The 18,829-nt window shown below is 38.0% G+C and overlaps 1 protein-coding gene across 8 annotated transcripts in view; it reads left to right on the top strand.

The window, feature by feature from the left end:
* The window catches only part of SGMS1 (sphingomyelin synthase 1), a 328,806-nt gene that overhangs the window by 258,131 nt on the left and 51,846 nt on the right, over window positions 1–18,829 (top strand). Inside the window, exon 1 of one of the 8 annotated variants that reach the window (XM_079138319.1) lies at window positions 14,135–16,819. The exons of the other annotated variants lie outside the window; for them this stretch is intronic. The gene's annotated coding sequence lies outside the window, so the exon portion shown is untranslated. Of the gene's footprint in view, window positions 1–14,134; window positions 16,820–18,829 lie in introns of those variants that run through there. 8 annotated transcript variants of the gene reach the window in all.

Here is an 18,829-nt window from a genome sequence, read left to right as displayed (position 1 = left end):
CAGGGTTTATGCTTTATTCAGGAAATTACTATAGTAGTAATTTAAAATCTGTACATGTTATTTCTCCCAAAGATACTTTATTTTCTTTTATTAGTTAACATTGGTTTCCTGCTGAAGTATCTTGCCTACTACAGGTATATTTCATAAAACATGATTTATGCATTTGATTTAGGAGCATTACTCATATTTATACCATCAATAGTTTAAGAATGGAAAATAATTTTAGTATGGATCTCTTAACCATTGCATATTATTCATGGAGTTCTTCATATGAAATATTTTAATACAGGTTTTCACCTGAAGTTGCTTTGGAAAAAATGAGGGAAAGCCCAGCTAAAATTGAGGGAAGTATGTTCAATGGGGTTTTTTAAACAATGTTATTTGCAAACACATAAAGTAGTGAAGATGGTTGGTTGAACAAATATTGTCAAACTGAGGTTCTGGTTTTAACAAATAGATAAAGCAGATCTGCAGTTAGTATGTTAATATAATATTGCAAATGGTACAGCCAACATGATTACTGACATACTTAGAAACAGTTTTGTTTGTGAAAAACAAAACACTTCATAGGAAGTCTAATGGGACGTGGGGCTTATTCAGGAGTTTATGTTTCACGAGCATGGGCTTCTAGAATTGCATAGGACACCAGAAGGCTTTTATTTGGGGGGATGGGGTGAGGTAGTGGCTGTGTGCATATGAGGGGAGGGTGGGGAAGAAAGTAGAAATTGAATCTCTTCCATTAAGCTGCTCTCATTGCCTGGTCTCAGCTTTGCCAGTGTTGGCCTCACAACCTTGGGGAAAGCACTGTGTTCTGATGATCCCTATTGGTATAAAATTTGAAGGATTTGACCATAATCTGTGACTTTCAAATTAGGGTACTTGAACTCTCCCAGATAGGAGGCCCTGGGCCAAGAGGTGTCAAATAACATGCCAAGCACAGCATATGTTTAAGAACTTGGGCAAACGCGGTGATTTTTATGTTAGTATAGTGTCTATGTTATAGAGCAAAAATAAAATTTATGTGTATTTTTAAGATGAACTGTCAATGTAAAAAATTGTCCCTCTTTCAGGTGGTTGTATTGGTCCTCAGCCCATAGAAGTCTTAGGAGAAAATGTTCAGAATGATAGTTAATATTTTTGCTAGTTGCTAGGTGATACCTAAAAAATTTTTTCACTTTTAGTTTATAGCATTCTTCTGTAAGAACTGATGATGGATACTTTGCCATATCTATATTACAGTATTTTGTTTTTGTTGTTCTTTTATATAAAACATCATGAACTTTCTAAATAGTGTAATTCCAGTTAGGTTAAAATGTATAGACTCATTTTTTCCTAGCTATATGCTAGGTACTATTTTGGACTTTTTAACAAAAACATTTTCTTTATTTTAAATTTAACATGAGTAGTTAATATTTTGAGTAGATAATACACTCACATGGTTCAGAATTCAAACTATGAAAAAAATACAGTAACAAATGTACCTACCACCTTGTTACCCAGGTCTACTCCCTGGACGCCCTGAATGTTGGCTGTTTCGAGGCCTTCAAGCTATATTTTATATATACATTAGCAAATAGTGTACATTGCCCCCCCCCTTTATGCAGATGGTAGTATACTATACATAGGAATCTTCTTTCTTGCTTTTTTACTAAAACCATTGGATTCATCCTGAAGACAGTATACCAGTACATTAGCACTGGTCATGTCAGAAAGATAAGGTTGAGGATGTAGCTTACTGTGTTTGTCTTCCTGTCTGTTTAACTTTATGTATTTTTTTTATCATTTTAATCTTTTTAATAAGAATATATTGCTTTTATGGTAACGAAGGAAAGCCTGTGAGATAAATTCACAAAAACACATACACTCAAATTCTTCTAATAGCTCCCTCCAGGCTGGGAACTTATTGGTGTGTTTGTGGAGGGCTGTCCGCCCTGTCAAAGGAAACCTCTGAAGAAATCCCTTAGTAATGCTTTTACATCTTGGCCTCAGTGGTTTAGGAAAGTGAAAACACACAGAATTTTCTCCTCTGGCAGAGTTTGTCCCCACATGTGACCCACACCTTTTCAAATGTGACTTATGCTCAGAAAAGCACCATGTGATAGATGAGAAAGAACCCAAGGTGTGAGAAGGGTACCCCAGAGCCAGAGGAAGGCTCTGCCCTAGCTTAGGCTTGCAGGGAAACTGCTTTTGTCTCCCACTAATGGAAGAGGGCAGGAACAGGTTTGCTTAAAAGAAAGAGAAAGAGTCCAGGAGATCCTTTTTGGGAGCCTCTTGGTTGTGGAATGTTGACCACCAGTGTGTGTATCTGAAAGCCTCAGGAAGAATGGACGGAGACGAATTTGTTAATAGTAACCACTACCATTTAATGCCAGTGGTTACGTGCACCTCATTTTAAGGAACTGAAATCATATCAGCATACTGCAAGGTTTGAAGGGGATTGATGGCACCCCACAGTTGGTTTGAAGGGGATTGATGTCATCCGCAGTTGGAGGTGCACCTCTCAGTGGTGCAGCACACACTCTTTGGAGCCTACTATACGAGCTTCACTCCAGCATGTGATGTTGAGTATCTCACTTTAACCATCTCACTTGTCAGGGCCCAGGTTTCTTCACAGTTGAATTCTTATCCCCTTTTGTAGGATTGCTTTGCATTTAATGAGCTTCTGTTTGTGTAAAAAAAAAAAAAAAACTTAGGTCACAGTAGGCTCTCAGTATATGTTAGGTGTTATCATCTTCCTCTCAGCTAGGAGGAGGAACAGGAACTGGGAAAGCAAAGAAGTGATGGATCTTCCAGGAGTGTGCAGAGAAAAGCCCTGGAACCCTGGGTTGTTGTTTAGTTCTCAAACTGCTAGACAATTTAAGACTGAAAATTCAGTGTTCTTCTAAGTAACTTTGAAATTGCCAGGGTCAGTAGTTCTTATCCTGACTGTCAGTCTGACAGCCCTCTGTCAGACTGGTTTGTGCAGGACCACATCTGCTTTTATCTAAGCAGCATCAAGGTTCCCACTTTGGGGTTGAGAAAACAGGCGGCCGTTACCGTCAGTGATCTTTCAGGTGTGGATGCTGAGAGCTTGGTTAGTAATGACAGTGTCCTATAGTTGTTTTTAGAGGACTAGGGGAAATTTAAAACAAAAAAACAAAAGACAGGACTTGCTTATGAGCAAGTAGGACTGGCAGTATGGACTTTGAGCCCAAGTGGGACTGATTCTGAAACTTCTGTTCACAGTCCTAACTTTACCATAATGAGATTGATTGTCTAATTACTTTAACTCATAATGATCCTGTAATGCTTTTGTAGTTGGCCTCTAAGCTGTGTAAAGTAATATGAGCCATCCTGCAGTGCAGTTAATCTTATTACACCATTATTTATAAATAATGGTGTGGGTTTCCAAAGTTGAGGTTAAATCCACAAAGGCTGTGGCACAATAATTAGTAGTGTAATTCTCTTGTGGTCTAATGGAGAAGTGTTTAAAATATCAACTGGCTTTGCAGACCACCAGTGTTAGTTTAGGTTTATTTTCTGGTTTCTTCAGCATATGATTTTATATTTAAAAGGAGGGATTGTTTCATAATAGGTTTTAATGACCTTATATTAGATACGCTCTTGTATAATCTAAACTCAAGTATAATAGCAGAGGCAGCTGCAGAAGAAAAAAGTTTGATGTTCTTATAAACGTATAAATCCTTGCAAGAGAGCCCAGAAGAGATTAGTGATTTACAAGAGAAAACAATGAGACAGAGTCCCTCTGTGGCAATAGGAGGGGTTCTGCTTCTCTATCACATGGTCAGAGTGCTAGAAATCCAGCATGAGTGCCTTTCGTGTTCCCAAGCTCTAATTACAAAGCCTGTTTATCCAAGGGAAAGATGAGTTGGGGTAAGTTAAGAGTTGTGCCACTGGCAGTCCTACAGCTCAGACTCTCCCAAGCTCTCCCGGCTCATCTCACATCTTCCTGTCCTATTCCCAGAATGTCCCTAAATTACCTTTCTTCTCAGATCTCACATTCCTTTTTATTAGTTCATAGTGCTCATTTTGCAGAAAAAATAATAATGTAGTAATAATGATTGATTTCATAGAACACTATAAATTCGAGGCACAGAGTACTTCTTTCATTTAGTCTTTTAACAACTCCACGGACAGCTTTGTTTTCATGGTATACTAAAGTAAAGAGGACTACAAGTTAAAAACCTTACCCATGGTCATGTGCCAGGAACTGGTAGAATGGACCTTGGGACCCAAGTCTACCTGATTCTGAAACTTCTGTTTTTAGTTCTAACTTTACATTACAAAAACTGCCATTCGTTGAAGACTTACTGTGTCCCAAGACCATGCTTGCAAAAACAGCTCCATCAGGTTGCCTTAAACAAGGAATCAGGGGTAGCATTGCTGGTGATAAGGCAGATTGACAGCACATACCCTTTGATGGGATCACTGAGTAGGACAGAACATCACTTCTGCATTTGGGGACCCAAAATGCATAACAACCCCAATCTAATCATGAGAAACCCAACTAAGATTCTGTAAAATAACTGGTACTTTTCAACACTCTCAAGGTCATGAGAGGCAAGGAAAGACTGAGGAACTGCCACGTGCTTGAAGACTAAGGAAACACAAAACTAAATGATTGTGGAATAGGAAAAAAAGGATATTTGGAGGGAGAGGATTGGTGAAATTGAAAGAGGATATGTCATTTAATTAATATTTTAACAATGCTAATATCCTGTGGTTAATACAGATGAAGCTAGGTGAAGGAATGTTTTAGTTTTCTGTATTCTTCTTGCAACTTTTGTGAAACTAAAATCATTTCAAAATGAAAAAGTTTTTTAAAAACATTTTTAAGTCGATATCAGTTATTGTCATTTTAGGATGAGCAAACAAGAGGTCAAATGTTAGGCATTTTGTTGAAGATCATGCAAATGGTGTTCACTGGTGAAAGGAGGAGGAAAAATTTTAACCTCGTCTTGGAGATTCCAAAGCCCATGACTTAGTCTTTTTAAGCTGTTATAACAAAACACTATAGACAGAATGGCTTAATAACAACAGAAATTTATTTCTCACAGATCTGGAAGATAGGAAGGAAGTCCAAGATCAATGCAGATTTTGTATCTTACTGCTAGTCTGCAACTTCTCACTGTACCCTTTCATGGCAAAAGGGACAAGGGAATTCTCTGGGGTCCCTTGTATAAGGACACTAATTCCATTTGTGAGGTCTCTGCCATCATGGCATAATCACTTCCCAAAGGCCTTACTTACCTCTTGATACCATCACCATATGGGGTAAGATATAAATGGGGGGATATTGCTATATTTAGTCTTTAGCACCATGTTGACCACTGTGCTTTAAAGCTACCTCATGCTGAAATATGCATGTTTAAAACATGAGCTTTGATCCAAACCCCATTCCCATTAGATAGCCTTTATGTTATACTGAAAGGGTATCTTTGTGCCTAGAGAAAAAAAGCAGTGCATACATTTTCATAATCATATGTGATAAATAGACTGTATTTTGGGTGTGTATAAGTGGAGAATTTTTGACAACCACATGAAGTGGTGCAAATCAGATTTACATATATTTTTACCAGGGGAAGTGAAAACTAATCATTATGAATAATTGTAATTTTTTCAAATGTTTCCTACATCCTGAGTCTCCAAGTTATAAATGTTGTGTTTACTTCTCTTCTTGCTACCCAACTTTCCCCAACTTTTTCTACAGTTATGGTTGGTACAGTTATTCAAATGAAGCACACTGCTTTAATTCAAAACATACAAGAAGATCCTTTTTTTGTTTTGTTAAAGGATCCATATTATGAAAAGCAATACATTGTTTTGAGATTTCAGGATAAAATGAAGAATGAAAATTTTGGCAGGAAACAAAAACCCTGTAAAAGTAATAAAATCCTGATTAAAACAGAAATCTTTTAAATTTTAAAATGAAAACAGGAGAAATGTATCTTTTGTTCTATTTATCTCTAAACAATTTAATGACAAATTCTGGATAATTCTAGTACAAAGGTCTAATTTCAAATCACTAATTTTCTGAGCCTTGATGTCCTCTTTACAATAGCTACAGTACATTAACCCAGAATTTTTGCTGACTTGGATAACTGTACAAAGTACTTTCAAATAAAGATTTCAGCATCTATTTCTTTCTTTTAAGAAAACTTTTTTCTTTTTTAAATCACCTTATGCAGTTGCTTATATGCTTCATGAAGCTTATAACCTGCTCCTAAAGACTTTGACTTTTATATTGATTATATGTAGTAAGTGTTTCATAGGAGTACAAGAAACAAGTTACTATTAGCCAATTACATCAGAGAACATGTCATGGTGCCTTATTAAACATATATAATTCCTGTGACCAGTTGATAAAACTAGACGCTCATAAAATGAAGCCCAGAGTGACAGATCTGTGAAGTTTAGTTTTACAAGACCAAAACTATTTCAAGGGCTGTTTTCAAGAGGAACTGTAACTTAGATCTGTCTGCTAAATTTAGTTTGTCAGCTCACCAGGTCTTTCCTCTCAGTTTCTGTTTACAATAGAGGTTGGGGGGATGGAACCAGGGAGACTCTGAGTATATATCTATATATGTGTGTTGGAGGAGGGCATCCCCCTTTAAAACAACTATTTTTATAGCCTTTTATTGATTATAAAAGTAATGTGTTGATTATAATACATTTGAACTACGAAAATATATGTAGAATGAAGTTACCAGGGGTAACTTTTATGAATTTGGTACCATCGATCTAAATTCTTATTTTCTGTGTGTGTGTTTGTGTGTGTGTGTGTGTGTACGATAGTTATTGCAAAACCATGATCATGCCATACATTTATTGAATATAAACTTGCTAAAAATTAAATTATCACATGCATTTTTCCCCCATATCCTTGAATATTTTCTAAGAAGATAATTTACAATTGTGTGAAATTACTTCTACAGGTACTAATTCGATTCATTTTCTATTCTACAAGTAGACTCTTTTTTATCTCCCGAGACTGGCCAATGCCAAGCAAAGCCTACAGGACTTAAATTAAATATAATCCCAATTCTTAATTCCTAAGTAACTACTATATGAAAATGAACTAGTATAAAATATATGATTATTATTATCATACATGATAATTTATCTAGTAGTTTCATCTTTAGTTGTTTCAAAATTTTTTTCAAAAAGAAGAAACCACCACCTGCCATCCCTGTGTTTTCCAAAGGGAGAGAGGGGGAATTGCCTAAAGCCCACATTCCTTTTATCAAACCTCACAGCAGAGGAATGTCAACGTTTAGTCAACTGGCTGGTCACTGTTTTCATTCTCTCCTGATAGCCCGTGTTCCCTTCCATACTGTCATTAAGCCCCTGAAAGGTAAGAGGTAGAAAGGTCAAGGGACAATGTGGTTATGCTCACCTCGGCTGTACAGGACACCCTTAGAATCTGCCCAGGCCTGCTGTGGGGCAACTTCTTTTGATTCTTTCAGCTCATTTGCTAAATGTAATTAACTTTTTAAAAACAAATAAAAGCCCATTTTCTTGTTGTGGCAAAATATTTATAAAATTTACCACTTTAACCATTTTTAAGTGCATAGTTTAGTGGCATTAAATCTATTTATAATGTTGTACATTGCCGTCCATCTCCAAACTTTCCAACTTTTCAAACTTAAAATCTTTTAAATTTTTAGGTCCAGAACAAAAATGAGTCCCCAAGGCCCAAACAGTTTGATCTAAAGTAAAGTACTTCTCCACTCACAAAAGGATTTCTTGGTCCCTTTTTTCTCCTTTTACAATTACTCTCAGTTAAATACAAGAGTTTGGTGGCCACCAAGGGCAGCTCCACACTTGGGCATGGGAAGTGTTCCTAGAGTTTTTTTGTAGTACTCTTGTTTGCACTTCAGAACCTTTTCCTAGAGTGTTCTAGGAAACACTATTCTCAGACACTGTTTCATATACCACAGGACTCAACTACTTTTAAATTTTCAGTTATGTATTTGTTCTAATGTTTATTAGGTTTTAAAAAATAGCCAGTATACTCAATACCTGTTTTCACATATATTATTACCCCCAACAAGGCTTAGTTTAAAAAAGGGAACATGTGATTCAATTAAAGGAACATTAGTTAATTATAGTATTGGTGGTATTAGGATGGCACATTGAGGTACAGATAAATGCTGTTGGGAAATCAGGTCTGAGTGTTCTTTGAGCCTACCTTCCATTGCAGACTCACTCTAGCAGCAGAAGTATATGGGTAGAGGACAGCATCGAGGCTTCTCTGCTGATTGTCCTGGGCTGCAGAGGAGCTCACAGACTTTGTACAAACTGAAAAGGCCAGGTCTCTCTGGTCTACATTTCCAGGGACTTGCTCCATATCCAGGAAGCCCATCTCTGTGATTGCATTCCACTATTAGTGATGGTTTTACTGTTTGTATATTAGAAGGAAGAAAAGATAGGAAAATCTATCTTCTAGAAGCCTGTCTCTTTTTTGATTCAAATCTTGGCTAAAAGGATAAAGGTCTGTTTGGTAACCATGGTAGGTCTTGTTGAGCGAGTCTTTCTGAAGAGTGTTCAGCCTTTCCTGGGAGAGTTATCACTTGCACAACTGTCAGGCCTGCGATGGGGTGGATGAGCTCAGTCCTGGGACTGGGGAAGATGGTGCCTGCAGGGCCCTTAGGAGGAGAGGAGGGAGTTAACTCTTCAGATCCTGCCTGTTCTTTTTTCCCCTGTTTCTCTTGCCAGGACTTCTACTGCCAAGAAAGCCTGAGATAGGTCCCTAGCAACCTAGCTTGTGAAAGAGGGAAGGGATAGAAATCGTAAGATGAGGCTGCAAGAGAATGTGACTGCCTTGCCTTGACAGCATTTCCCAGATAGTCATCATATTTAAGAAGGCATGTTAGGGCTGGGGAGATAGCTCAGTTGGTAGAGTGCTCGCCTCGCAAGCACAAGGCCCTGGGTTCAGTCCCCAGCACTGCAAAAAAAAAAAGAAGGCATGTTACTCCGGACCTGAGAATTCTTAGGGAAATCTTTCTTCTTTACTTCTTTCTCTTTTTCTCATGTGAACTCACTCCCTCTGTGTCTCTCTCTCTCAAGAATATAATGATAATCATAATATATACATCATATATAAAAAAGTAAAATTTCAGCCTGGCATGGTGGCACATGCCTCTGACTTGGGAGACTGAGGCAGAATTGTGAGTTCAAAGCCAGCCTCAGCAACTCAGTGAGGCCCTTAGCTACTCAGCGAGACCCTGTCTCTAAATAAAATATAAAAAAGGGCCAAGAATGTGGCTCAGTGGTTAAATGCCCCTGAGTTCAATTCCCAACACCCCCCAAAAAAACGAAACACAAAATAAACTTAGCATTTCTAATTAAAAAAAATAAAAACTTACAAAAAGTAAAATTTCCTTACTGTCTCCATTTATATACCTTGTTGTGATCCTCTTGTCTCAGCCTCTCAAGTAGCTGGGATTACATGTGCTACTGTGCTTGGATTGACACATCAGCACATTTTATTCCATATAGCTACCTTTCATCTGTTCTCCTTGCTTTCCTGCCTGGATAATGGATTGCTCATTATGAGAGATATATAGGGAATGAATATTAGGTTCAGTACAATATGGGTTTTAGAATTACTTGAGAATAATATAGTAACTCCAGGTTCAATTTGTTATTCTGTCATTCTTATGGATACTGGTTTGATATTTCTTAAAATGGCATAATAGCCATCATGTGGAAACCAAAGCATGAAGAGGGAGGAAGTGCTCAGATTTGCTAGACACTAGTAATAATAATTCCATGTATTCATCCATTCAACAGGTATTTATTAAGAGCCTTTTCTTGGCTAAGTGTAGTATTAGTCTGACAAAGTTTTGGGTCATTAAGTAATTTTATGCAAGGATGGAGTACTTCTGAATAAAAATTTCAGATTAGTATATGAATATGCATTTGAGTGGCTGTTAAAACAGATACTACTGTTGTGGTGGGCTGTTATTGAAGAAACTGCTCAGATCAGACTTCAGACACATTTGTGTAAGTCCCTGTTTGCTTATGATCTACATGCCTGTGTGGAAGAACATTCATTTTTCAGGCTAAATGCTTCAAGGAATATAACTAAAGCTAAAATTCTTTTATGCCCTAAAATTTAGTGAAACGAGTATTATATAGCTTTTTCTTTTCTTTTTTTTTTAATTATTATTATTTTAGTTGTTGATGGACCTTTATTTTATTTATTTATTTATATGTGATGCTGAGACTCGAACTCAGAGCCTCACACATGCCAGGCAAGTGCTCTACTACTGAGCCACAACCCCAGCCCTATTACAACCTTTTCATTTCTTTTCCTCCTCCCATCTGTCTGTGTGCCATTACTTTAAAACAAGTTATTTTATTTGGGTTGTTTTGTCCTAAAGAAGAAGAATGAAGAGGAATCAGTAAAAAGAGGCAATGATTCCATTACTCACATGTGAAAGACTTTTCTAGAGAAGCGGTTAGTGTAAAAACTGCAAATGGAATGTCTAAATACAAATTTAAGGCTTTATACGGAGTTACATTGGTCTTGAAATTATAGCCAAAAAAATCAGATGTAGAAGCAAAATCAAGAACTCGTGTTTGGATATCTTGGTAGAGGAGTAATTATTTTCAGGCAAAAGAAGTGATAAAGGTTTTTGAAAAAAGTAGCTTCTCCTGGATCATCTGGGTGAGTCCTTCATGCACTCGAAGCTGTCCTTGTTAAGAGCCAGGGAGAACTGACATGCAAAGGAGAAAACAGCATGAAGACCAAGGCCAGGTTTGGGGAGCCACAAGCCAGCGAACACCAAGGACACCAGTGGCCACCAGATGATAGAGAGGCAGGGAATGGGTGCTTCCCCAGAGCTTCTAAAGGAAGTATGGTCCTGCCAATACCTTGGTTTCAGACTTCTGGCTTCCAGACTGAGAATAAATTTGTCTTGTTCTAAGCCCTTTGGTTTTTTAGTTGTTTATTACAGTAGCCACTGGAAACTAACTAATAAACCATATTGAGATCCCCCAGATCTCAACCCACTGCTGTTTGACTCAGTCCAAAATTTCATGTCAGTGAGAATAGGGTACCAGGAAGTGGGTGGATGCTGTAACATAATCACTGATCTGAAGACTAGAAGATGGAATGAGTGCATCTTCCATCAGCAACAGAATGTGTCAGAACCTTCCAAGGGAGAAAATTGCAAGAAGGTGTTTAGCCCCCTTTCCTAGTCTAATGCTGTACTCACTCTAGAAATGTACGGCAGCCTCCCCACCACCCACCCCATGGAAACTGTTTCTGTAGAGCTGCCCATATTAACAAATACCCAGAAATAGTATTTGGAGAATCTCTTCAGAGACCAGATTGCCTTATTTTATGCAGCCTGGAGGTTGAGAGACTTCCTGGGTCATAGTTGTAAGGAGATCTCTGTTAAGGAGCAACCAGCAAGAGCTGGGGACAGCTTTAGGAACTGGCCACTCTCTGAGACAGCCTGTATTTTTGGTAATGGTGTTATATGCCTTTGTTCCTCCTCCTCGTCCCCTGATGTGGCACATGGCCACATTTCATGTCTCGTGTGGAAGCACATTCACCTCTTTAAACAAGTTTCTTGAATTTTTTTCCCAGTAAACCTGTCTTTTAAATGAGAGAAATAAAAACATGAGACAAAACTCTTGACTTCTAACAGAACACAGATTGCCTGTCCTTAGCCTGAAATGACAAATCCACAGTGTACCAAAATCCAGTACGTTTTTAGTGTTGACATGACACCGCAGGTGGAGAATTCCATGCCTGAATTCATGTGGTGTGTCACAGTCATAATGCATATTATTTAAAAATACTGTCACAGTTACCTTCAGACTATGTGCACCAGGTATATATGAAACATAAATGAATTGGGTCCCAGTCCCCAAGATAATCTCATTATGTATGTGTGAAAATATTCCAAAATCCCTAAGAATCCAAAGTCAGAAGCACTTATGATCCCAAGCATTTTGGATAAGGGATGTATGTGCAACCTGTAAAATAGAGAAACATTTGTGAGGAAAACTAATTAGGGGAAAAGGGTTATTTTATGTTCACATCTTGCTATAAACTTACTGTGAACTATTTAGCAAACATAAAACAACCTTGACTTCTTGTGTTCTTCACTGTTTTGAGGAGTGTGTCCCTCGACATGTGATCAAATGGTTTAATCTGGGCTAGCAGGTGTCTGCCTTCTGCCATCTTATGCTGCCTTCTGTCTCTCACTTCAGCATGGCACTTAGCTATGCATGGGGGCAAGCCTTTCTCCATCTCACACCACCTGATCCCCTTTCTTCCATTCTGTCTTGAGAGAAACGTGGCCCATTCTGCAAAGCAGATATTCCCTGTTCATTTCTTCCATGGTGTCTTTTACCCTTTCCTCCATAACTGGGAGGTAATTGAGCTTCTTTCTCAAATTTTATACCTTGCCCAGCTATTAAGCCACCCCCTCCCACACACACACATTTCATTTAAATCTGTTCTACCTAATGCTCCATCTTGGGCCAAATTGCCTCAAGGCAGAGCCCGACTTTTTAAAAGTCTTATATCATCTTTGATGCCCTTAGTATCTTTAACCATGACCCATTTTGTAAATCTTTGTGCTCTGTGACTAGGCTGACAAGCACCAGGTACACCCTTTAATTTTTTCCCTCTTAGATTGCTCTCTGTGCCTTGGTTTATCTCTGTCCCTTTTCTGATAAGAGTTATCTGTACCAATCCCTCAAGGACTGCCACCCAACCTGCTTTTTCTTCAAACTCCAGGGATTTTCCTGATACTAATCACTTAATGGTAATTACCTAATACTTATTTTTTCCTGCTCTTTGCTCTGGCCTTCTAATCCAAGCTGTGGTCACAGTTTGTTGTTGTTTTGGGATAGTCTTGAGCCCAGGCTGGTCTCAAAACTCCTGGGCTCAATGATCTTCCTTGGGCTGGGGATATAGCTCAGTTGGTAGAGTGCTTGCCTTGCAAGCTCAAGGCCCTGGGTTCAATCCCTAGCACCGCAAAAAAAAAAAAAAAAAAAAAAAAAATGATCTTCCTGCCTCAACCTCCCAAGTAGGTTGGGACAACAGGTTTGTACCATAGTGTCTGGATAGCATCATGGGATTTGTTTGTTTGTACTGGGGATTGAACCTAGGGTTGCTTAACCACTGAGCCATGTCCTTGGCCCTTTTTATTTTTTTTAATTTTGAAACAGGGTCCCATTAAGTTGCTTAGTGCCTCACTAAGTTGCTGAGGCTGACCTTAAACTTGCAATCTTCCTGTCTCAGCCTCCCAGCTGTTGGTGTTACAGGCACGTGCCACCGCTCCTGGCTACGGTTTTTAATACCGTCTTGATCACAGCCTAGGATCTCTTATTGACTCTGTCCTGCGTTCTATAATTTGTCCTATCTGAATTCTCAACCCTAGGTTAGCTCTTTTTTTTCCCACCTGCCTCAGGTTACAAAGACACTAAACAAGTGAAATATGTAAAATATATAATACAAAAGGTGGTGGTTTAGTGAGGTTCAGTTAACATAAAGGATATTTGAACACAGACTTGAAAGAGGTAAGGGAGTAAGCTCTGAGGCTTTCTAGGGAAGAACATTCCAGAAGGCAACTCAAGTGCAAAGGCCTTTTGAGGTGGGGGCATGCTTGAAACATTTGAGAAATAGCAAGGGGATCAATGTGATTGGTATGGGAAGGGGCAAGTGGGAGGAGAGAGGATGAAAAGAGGCAAGAGGACAGGGTCAGATTGTAGCAGGAGCAAGATCATCTGGGACTTTGTGGGGCCTAGAAAATAAGAGCTTTGATTTTTACTTGGAGTAGCATCCAACACTAGGGATCTAAAGATGGCAATAGGAAGCCCAAACAGCAGGGGCATCAGAGGAGGTTGTATTTAGAAGTTAAGGCTGATGTGACTGGAATGGGGGAAGTGGTAGGGGGGCGGGGAGGAGAAGCTGGTAGAGAGAGAGAGATACTATGTGTGCACATAGTCACCATCTCAGAGTCTTGGCTGGAACAGAAGACTGGCTGAAATTGCAGTTTACTAAATTGAAGGCATGCCAGAGGAGTAAGTTTGGAGGTTAAGAACAGGAATTTGGTTTTGACCATTTTAACCTAGTTGGCAAAACCCTTAGTGTGTGCTTCCCTGGGTTCACAGAGTGCCCAGGACAATGCTTCACGCACACAAGTTGCTTAATAAATGTTTGGTTTTATTTTGGTACAGTGATTTGGCTTTTGTAAATATGTGTAATTTTCATTCCTTAGCTCCTTAGTGTCGGCTCTCTTTATACCAAGGAGAAAAGCTCGTTAGGTTTATAAATAGAGGATAAATTTGAGCTGTGTCTTTAGTGAAATGGATGTGTCTCCAGCTTTGACAGAGCACTTTGATAATCTCTTCTCTGAATGCTGATTGCCGAGTTCCTTTAATAAATAGGACCTCTCTATAATGTATACTGATGGTTTCGATCTCCAGAATCCCCCCCCCCCAAATTCTTTAAAAATGTAATCACACTGAGCTCTATAAAAACAGAACTTATTTGAGGTCATGAGACTTTTATTAGGTATATAGTGTAATTCCTCTGTCATGATACTGGATCGTTACCAAGATATGAAATAGACAACACCCATGAGATTGCCATTATTATTTTATGATACCAAAAGTTTGTAGAAATAATTTGAAAAGCCATTGTTTGGCATTTTCAAGTACTAAATTCTACCTTCCCTTACCAAGAAATTCTTTTTCTCTCGGTATAGTGCATAACTGCTCTTCTTAGTCATTTTTTCAGTTTTGATCTTCATGACTGACATTTTGTTCTTTTACAAATTGAATCCATATTTTCTCCTACTGCTTGTTTCTCTTTTATTCTGAAATAACCTGTGACATTTGAAAGCCGAACTGTTTGATCTCCTAGTGTACATCTTTAGATCACTTGATAGGACTCTGAAACGCTTTCAATGAGCCAGGCCCCCTTCTCAGGTTGTGATAACATAATGCCCTGGCATATGAAACCAACTTTTTGTCCAGTGGTTTAGGTATCATTGCATGAAGAATTTTGAAAAATTAAGCATTACATGATCTGGTTATTAAAATGCAGCTAAGAAGGCTGAGGTTGTAGCTCTGTGGTAGAGCACTTGCCTGGCATGTGTGAGGTACTAGGTTCGATTCTCAACACCACCTGTAAATAAATAAAATAAAGGTCCATCAACAACTTCAAAAGAATGCAACTAAGGACAGTGATACCTGCAGTTCTATTTGAATGTCCAGGATCCACTAGGTAAAGAATAATTAGCAATAAGCCATCTTGATACTATATTGTTTAGGTATACCTGTATTCTCTTCTTTCAACCAGAGTTTTCTGTCACTGCATGTGTTAAGGATATGGACATCTTCATACTTTCAGAAGCTGTTGGGAAAAATCTGTAAGGTCCTGTATTCCTGCTATGAGACTTTTGAAAATCTGATTTATATTACTAAAGGGGATTTTGGTATTATTGAAAAGAATGAGGCCCTAAACTTAGGCAGAATATGACTGTGTATACAATTTGAAAAAGAAAAATCAAGTATTTTTTAAATTCATCACTGTGAATAAATAACAAATTTTGTTTTAGTACTTTTAGTTTTTATGTTAAAAATTGGAGAACCTCTGTGCACCTTCTCTTTGGGCATAACAACTGAATGACTGATTCCTTCTGTATATTTAAGAAATTCAGTTTTTATCAGAGGCCAGTGGGACTCACTGCTGTTTTCCTCTCCTACCAAAGCAAATGTAAAGGAAGAAATGCTATGATTACAGGAAGTATACTTTTTCCCATCTGAAAATATTAGCTGTATTTTTAAAGATTATTTATTTAAAAAGTTAATTCTCTTCTCTAGTTAGTTTATGGGTTTATTCTTTTTTTGTAGGTGTGTAGAAAAGTGAGTTCTAAAGAGGGTGGTTGGATCAAACTGATACTTTGGGAATTAAGAAGTATGTTCTTAGGATTGGAGGTGACTAACTGCCTTCTTTCTCTAATATTCATTTTGTCATTCATGGAACATGAGTACCTTGTTGGTGCCAGGCACCATGTTGTCTCCTAGGGATATGAGAATTCCAGCCAAGGGATCTTCCCTCATGGAGGTAAACACATTCTGGTAAACATATTTTTCATTCTAGTAAACACATTTAACAAGTAAGATAAGAGGGCAGTGATTTGAATGTGTACCCCAACAAACATTAACTTTTAGAAACTTAATGCAACAGAGTCCAGAGAAGGGACTTTGAAAAATTTTTATTTATTCACTTATTTTTGTTACTGTGGATTTAACCCAAGAGTATTTAACCACTGAACTACATGCCCATCCCGTTTTATTTTGAGTCTCACTAAGTTGCTTAGGGCCTCTCTAAGTTGCTGAGGCTGGCCTCAAACTTGTGATCCTCCTTCCTCAACCTCCCAAGTTGCTGGGATTACAGGCATACACCACTGTGCTTGTTGAGGTGGGACTTTTGAGGTATGATTAATGCTATTATTGTGGGAGTGGGTTCCTTAGAAAAGGATGAGTTTGACTCTCCCTACCCTTGCTCTCTCTTTGCTCTTTGGGATATTGCAGCAAGAAGGTCCTCACCAGATAGTGACACTTTGATCTTGGACTTCCCAGCCTCTAGGACTGTGAAGAAATAAACTTCTGTTCTTTATTAATTATCTACTCCCTGGTATTTTGTTATAGCACAGAATGTCCTAAGACAAAGAGAATGGTCCAAGAAGACTTGTTTGAAGATACAACATAGGATTGGAGGCCTGAAAGTTGAGTGGAAGCCATTCATATGATTAACAGAGTGGTTATGCTCTGAGTATAGGTAAGAGCATGTTCAAAGGCCCTGGTGCAATTGGAAATTAAAAACAGACTAGAGTAATTGACAGAAAGGGGCTTATTTGACATGTAATAGTTAAGTACAGATTTTATTCAAAGAGCAGAAGAGAAGTCATTGCAGAATTTTAAAGATGGGAATCACAGTTTTTAGATCATCCTCTTGCCGCCTTGTGTAGCTGTGGTTTGGCTAGGATGGCATTTGCACAGGAGCAGCACTGAAGAGGCCATGGCAGTAATGCCAGTGAAATGTGGTGTTGCCCAAAACATGGTGGTTGTAATGGAGGTGAAGTAGAGGTGGATTCATAATATCTTAAGAGGTAGATCTGTTAAAACTTAAACATTTTGTGACAGTGGTTCTTTTTTTTTTTTTTTTTTAATACTCAGAGGCACTTAACCACTGAGTCACATCCCCAGACCTTTTTTTGTATTTTAGAAACAAAGTCTTGTTGAGTCGCTTAGGGCCTTGCTAAATTGCTGAGGCTGGCTTTGAGCTCGTGGTCCTCCTGCAACCTCCCAGGCTCCTGGGATTACAGGTGTGTGCTATGATGCCTGGCAACAATGGTTCTTTTTAACCTGGTTCTTCATCTTTGCCAACTCAGTAGATAAAGAAGGGCATCTTGCTATTGTTTTGATTTTTCTTTTCTTTTTTAAAATTGGTGAGGATAAACTTTATTGCATAAACTTTATTCTTCATGTTTGTTGGTCTTTTTGTTTGTCTTTTACTTTACTATTGCAGTGCTAAAGATCAAACTCAGATCCTCATGCCTGCTAGTATTTTTTAATTTTTTTGCTTGTGTATTAATTGGCCTATTTCTAATCTCCGATGAAAGGTTTATTTTGGCTGGATGCTATGGTACACACCTGTAATCCCAGTGACGAGGGAGGCTGAGGCAGGAGGATCATAAGTTTCAGGACAGCCTTGGCAGCTTAGTGAGACCCTGTCTCAACTTTTTAAAAATATAAAAGGTGGGGCTGGGTGGGATGGGAATGTAGCTCAGTTGTAGAGTACCCCTGGGTTCAATCCCCAGTATGGAAATAAATAAATAAATAAATTTCTTTTTCTTGTTAGATATTTCAAGAGCCCTTCATGTTTACAGTCTATGACAGGTTGAAAAATACTTTGTTGTGTATTGTTGCTTATCTTTCAATTTTATTTATGGAGTATTTTGACTGTACATTTTAAATGGTTATTATAGTTAAAGCTATGGTTTTATACACTTACTATCACACATATGTTCATGTTGGATGCTGTAAATACTTGCGAACTTGAGAGAACACTTTATGCATGACTCGCCGTGAACTTTAGCTCTTTCGGTGTAACATGCCAACAGTGATATATATTCAAGACTTTTTGTGAGTAAAGAACTTATTTGACCTAATGCAAAAACAGCCTTAAGTGTGCTTATTCAAATCTTGTACCAAATAGAGAAACAACATGTATCCCATTTGTTTACCATAAAAAAAAAGAAAAAAAAAAATCTTGTACCTTTTTTTAAAATTGTTTTCATGCTTTTTGTTAACTAATTTTACAAGTCATATAGTTATTAACTTACTTATAATTCAATAGTCACCATTGATTAGTTTTAAAATTCTAATTTTGTTGCATTTAGAGTTATGGAAGCCAGAGAATAAACTTTAATAAAATGTGTAAAGAACAAACAAGTATAGTCTTTCTGGTAAACTGTGTGCCATTCACTGGCTTTTTTACTACTTTGAGGTCCTACACATGTTCTTGTGAGATTATAGGACCGCTCAGATATGCAATATACTTGCATAAAAAAACTGTAAAAAGTAGCAATATTGTTAATTATGAACTCACTAGGTGCACAATAAAATCATGTGAATATCATGGAAAGAGCATCAATTGATGGCTTAGAAGACGAGTTGTAGTTCTTGCATTTTCAGTGTGTTCTAGTGTAACTTTTACCCAGACCTCCCTTGTGAGAGTATCTGCAGGATCCTTTATAACTTGAGAAAGGTGATGGGGTAGTAATTT

The sequence above is a fragment of the Sciurus vulgaris genome (genome assembly GCF_902686455.1).
Source record: "Sciurus vulgaris genome assembly, chromosome: 4".
NCBI lineage: Eukaryota > Metazoa > Chordata > Mammalia > Rodentia > Sciuridae > Sciurus > Sciurus vulgaris.
This window is presented reverse-complemented; position numbering and strand designations above follow the sequence as displayed.